The 5,421-nt window shown below is 49.0% G+C and overlaps 1 protein-coding gene across 1 annotated transcript in view; it reads left to right on the forward strand.

The window, feature by feature from the left end:
• Positions 1-4,790: 4,790 nt before the first annotated feature.
• The window catches only part of LOC137365590 (solute carrier family 22 member 17-like), a gene marked incomplete at its 3' end in the record, with an annotated part of 38,689 nt that continues 38,058 nt past the window's right edge, over positions 4,791-5,421 (forward strand). Inside the window, exon 1 of the mRNA XM_068027976.1 lies at positions 4,791-4,937. The remainder of the gene's footprint in view (positions 4,938-5,421) is intronic.

Genomic DNA, 5,421 nt, shown 5'->3' on the forward strand with positions numbered 1-5,421 from the left:
GTAGGTGATTTTAACTTCCCTAATATTGACTGGGACTGCCTTAGTGCTAAGGGATCAGATGGGGAAGACTTTGTTAAGTGTGTCCAGGATAGTTTTCTGAAGCAGTATGTGGATGGCCCTACTAGAGAAGGGGCTACACTCGACCTCCTCTTAGGAAATGAGGATGGGCAGGTGGTTGATGCGTCAGTGGGGGAGCACTTTGGACCAGTGACCATAACTCTATTAGCTTCAAGATAGTAATGGAAAAGGATCGGACTGGTCCTCAGGTTGAAGTCCTCAATTGGGGGAAGGCTAATTTCGATGGTATCAGACAGGAACTCTCAAAAGTTGAATGGGAGAGGCCGTTTACAGGTGAAGGGACGTCTGGCAAGTGGGAGGCTTTTAAAGTGAGATGGGAAGAGTTCAGGGCCGGCATGTTCCTGTTAGATTGAAGGGCAAGGCTGGCAAGTTTAGGGAACCTTGGTTGATGAGGGATGTTGAGGGTCTGGTCAGGACAAAGAAGGAGGCATATGTCAGGTGCAGGCAGCTGGGATCAAGTGAGTCCCTCGAGGAGTATAGGGATGTAGGAGTGCACTTAAGAGGGAAATTAGGAGGGTGAAAAGGGGCCATGAGATTTCCCTGGCAGATAAGATAAAGGAGAATCCTAAAGGATTCTGTAAGTATATTAAGAGTAAAAGGGTAGCTAGGAGAGAGTAGGTTCCCTTAAGGATCAGTGTGGTAATCTATGTGTGGAGCCACGGGAAATGGGCGAGGTCTTAAATGAATACTTCTCGTCTGTATTTACCATGGAGAAGGTCATGGAAGCTAGTGAGTTCAAGGAGGGAACACCGATATCCTGGAACATATCAACATTACAAAGGAGGAGGTGTTGGAGGTTTTGAAGCACATTAAGGTGGATAAATCCCCAGGGCCTGACCAGGTGTATCCTAGGATGCTATGGGAAGCAAGGGAGGAGATTGCTGGGGCCCTGACAGAGATTTTTGTATCATCGTTAGCCACGGGTGAGGTACCGGAAGACTAGAGGATAGCTAATGTTGTGCCTTTATTTAAGAAGGGCAGCAGGGATAAGCCAGGGAACTACAGGCCAGTGAGCCTTACATCAGTGGTGGGAAAGTTATTGGAAGGGATTCTGAGAGACAGGATTTATATGCATGTGGAAAGGCATGGTCTGATTAGGGATAGTCAGCATGGCTTTGTGCGTGGGAAATCATGTCTCACGAATTTGATTGAGTTTTTCGAGGAGGTGACCAAGAGGATTGACGAGGGCAGGGCGATGGACGTTGTCTACATGGACTTTAGCAAGGCCTTTGACAAGGTCCTGCATGGTAGGCTGGCCCAGGAGGTTCAAACACATGGGATCCAGGGTGAGCTAGCAAATTGGATATAAAATTGGCTTGGTGACAGGAGGCAGAGGGTGGTAGTGGAGGGTTGTTTTTCAGATTGGAGGCTGGTGACCAGTGGTGTGCCGCAGGGATCGGTGCTGGGCCCTCTGTTGTTTGTCATATATATTAATGTCTTGGATGTGAATGTAGGGAGCATGATTAGTAAGTTTGCAGATGACACCAAAATTGGTGGTATAGTGGACAGTGAAGAAGGTTGTCTAAGGTTACAACAGGATATAGATCAACTGGGAAAGTGGGCAAGGGATTGGCAAATGGAATTTAATGCAGACAAGTGTGAAGTGATGCATTTTGGGAAGTTAAACCAGGGCAGGACATATACAGTGAATGGCAGGGCCCTGGGGAGACTTTCTGAGCAGAGAGACCATGGGGTGCAAGTACATAGTTCCCTGAAAGTGGCAACACAGGTAGACAGGGTGGTGAAGAAGGCGTATGGCATGCTTGCCTTCATTGGCCGAGGCATTGAGTACAAGAGTTGGGACGTCATGTTACAGTTGTACATAACGTTGGTTAGGCTGCATTTGGAGTACTGTGTGCAGTTCTGGTCGCCGCACTACAGGAAAGATGTGATTAAGCTAGAGAGGGTGCAGAAAAGATTCACAAGGATGTTGCCTGGTTTGGAGGGCTTGAGTTATAAAGAGAGATTGGATAGGCTGGGTCTGTTTTCCCTGGATCTTGTTTGTATGCAGTATGGTGTTGATGATAGGAGGGGCTGGATGGGCTGAATGGCCTGGATCTTGTTTGTATGTAGTATGGTGTTGATGATAGGAGGGGCTGGATGGGCTGAATGGCCTGGATCTTGTTTGTATGTAGTATGGTGTTGATGATAGGAGGGGCTGGATGGGCTGAATGGCCTGGATCTTGTTTTTATGTAGTATGGTGTTGATGATAGGAGGGGCTGGATGGGCTGAATGGCCTGGATCTTGTTTTTATGTGGTATGGTGTTGATGATAGGAGGGGCTGGATGGGCTGAATGGCCTGGATCTTGTTTGTATGTCGTACGGTGTTGATGATAGGAGGGGCCGGATGGGCTGAATGGCCTGGATCTTGTTTGTATGCAGTATGGTGTTGATGATAGGAGGGGCCGGATGGGCTGAATGGCCTGGATCTTGTTTGTATGTAGTATGGTGTTGATGATAGGAGGGGCCGGATGGGCTGAATGGCCTGGATCTTGTTTGTATGTAGTATGGTGTTGATGATAGGAGGGGCCGGATGGGCTGAATGGCCTGGATCTTGTTTGTATGTAGTATGGTGTTGATGATAGGAGGGGCCGGATGGGCTGAATGGCCTGGATCTTGTTTGTATGTAGTATGGTGTTGATGATAGGAGGGGCCGGATGGGCTGAATGGCCTGGATCTTGTTTGTATGCAGTATGGTGTTGATGATAGGAGGGGCCGGATGGGCTGAATGGCCTGGATCTTGTTTGTATGTAGTATGGTGTTGATGATAGGAGGGGCCGGATGGGCTGAATGGCCTGGATCTTGTTTGTATGCAGTATGGTGTTGATGATAGGAGGGGCTGGATGGGCTGAATGGCCTGGATCTTGTTTGTATGTAGTATGGTGTTGATGATAGGAGGGGCTGGATGGGCTGAATGGCCTGGATCTTGTTTGTATGCAGTATGGTGTTGATGATAGGAGGGATGGATGGGCTGAATGGCCTGGATCTTGTTTGTATGCAGTATGGTGTTGATGATAGGAGGGGATGGATGGGCTGAATGGCCTGGATCTTGTTTTTATGTAGTATGGTGTTGATGATAGGAGCGGCCGGATGGGCTGAATGGCCTGGATCTTGTTTGTATGTAGTATGGTGTTGATGATAGGAGGGGCCGGATGGGCTGAATGGCCTGGATCTTGTTTTTATGTAGTATGGTGTTGATGATAGGAGGGGCCGGATGGGCTGAATGGCCTGGATCTTGTTTGTATGTAGTATGGTGTTGATGATAGGAGGGGCCGGATGGGCTGAATGGCCTGGATCTTGTTTTTATGTAGTATGGTGTTGATGATAGGAGGGGCCGGATGGGCTGAATGGCCTGGATCTTGTTTGTATGTAGTATGGTGTTGATGATAGGAGGGGCCGGATGGGCTGAATGGCCTGGATCTTGTTTGTATGCAGTATGGTGTTGATGATAGGAGGGGCTGGATGGGCTGAATGGCCTGGATCTTGTTTTTATGCAGTATGGTGTTGATGATAGGAGGGGCCGGATGGGCTGAATGGCCTGGATCTTGTTTGTATGTAGTATGGTGTTGATGATAGGAGGGGCTGGATGGGCTGAATGGCCTGGATCTTGTTTGTATGTAGTATGGTGTTGATGATAGGAGGGGCCGGATGGGCTGAATGGCCTGGATCTTGTTTGTATGCAGTATGGTGTTGATGATAGGAGGGGCCGGATGGCTGAATGGCCTGGATCTTGTTTGTATGCAGTATGGTGTTGATGATAGGAGGGGCTGGATGGGCTGAATGGCCTGGATCTTGTTTGTATGTAGTATGGTGTTGATGATAGGAGGGGCCGGATGGGCTGAATGGCCTGGATCTTGTTTGTATGCAGTATGGTGTTGATGATAGGAGGGGCTGGATGGGCTGAATGGCCTGGATCTTGTTTTTATGCAGTATGGTGTTGATGATAGGAGGGGCCGGATGGGCTGAATGGCCTGGATCTTGTTTGTATGTAGTATGGTGTTGATGATAGGAGGGGCTGGATGGGCTGAATGGCCTGGATCTTGTTTGTATGTAGTATGGTGTTGATGATAGGAGGGGCCGGATGGGCTGAATGGCCTGGATCTTGTTTGTATGTAGTATGGTGTTGATGATAGGAGGGGCCGGATGGGCTGAATGGCCCTTGTGTTTGTTTTTATTTTTGTTAAGGAGGATTCACTTGTGGGATTTCTGTTTCTCTGGGATCGGAACACTAACTATTCTCATTCTGTGGGAATATTCCTGTTTTTGGGATGTGGTTGGAGGGGTAAATGAAAGATTCCTCCCTCTCTTTATCACATCATCTTTTCCAGATTCTCCCCGCTTTTCCTGCTTTTATTTGGGAATTTTTCCCTTCTTATCCTTTTCCATTCCCGCTTCCCACTTTCTCACCATTGTTCATCTCTCTCTCCCCCCTCACTCACTCTTTCTCCCACTCCCTCTGCCTCCCTCTCCCTCCCTCTGTCGCCCTCTCTGCCTCCCATCCCACTCCCTCATTCCCTTGCTTTGCCCCTCCCTCTCCCTCCCTCTCCTCCCCTCCCTCTCTCTCTCCTCACCCTTTCTCTCTCTCTCTCCTTCCCTCTCTCCTTCTCTCCCTCCCTCCCCTCCATCTCTCCTTCCTTCGCTCTCCCCCTCTCTCCCTCTTTCTCCTTTGTGAGCATTCCCCTTTAAGCAGACTTCCTCTTTCATTGTTTAACCAATCCTGGGAAACCAGATTCCCTTTCCCTCTGGGGGAGGGAGAGAGGGAGAGAGGGAGAGAAAGGCGGAAATTGAGAAGATCTCACCTGCAGGAAGGCCTGGAGACAGGGAGAGAGAGAGAGAGAGAGAGAAAGAAACAGCGTGAGTGAGTGAGAGAGAGAGAGAAACAGCGAGAGTGAGTGAGTGAGTGAGAGAAACAGCGAGAGTGAGTGAGTGAGTGAGAGAGAGAGAAACAGCGTGAGTGAGTGAAAGAGAGAGAAACAGCGTGAGTGAGTGAGAGAGAGAGAGAGAGAGAAACAGCGTGAGTGAGTGAGAGAGAGAGAAACAGCGTGAGTGAGTGAGTGAGAGAGAGAGAGAAACAGCGTGAGTGAGTGAGTGAGTGAGAGAAACAGCGTGAGTGAGTGAGAGAGAGAGAGAGAGAGAAACAGCGTGAGTGAGTGAGAGAGAGAGAGAAACAGCGAGAGTGAGTGAGTGAGTGAGAGAGAGAGAAACAGCGTGAGTGAGTGAAAGAGAGAGAAACAGCGTGAGTGAGTGAGTGAGAGAGAGAGAGAAACAGCGAGAGTGAGTGAGTGAGTGAGAGAAACAGCGTGAGTGAGTGAGAGAGAGAGAGAGAGAGAAACAGCGTGAGT

Source organism: Heterodontus francisci, unplaced genomic scaffold, assembly GCF_036365525.1.
Source record: "Heterodontus francisci isolate sHetFra1 unplaced genomic scaffold, sHetFra1.hap1 HAP1_SCAFFOLD_1607, whole genome shotgun sequence".
Lineage (NCBI taxonomy): Eukaryota > Metazoa > Chordata > Chondrichthyes > Heterodontiformes > Heterodontidae > Heterodontus > Heterodontus francisci.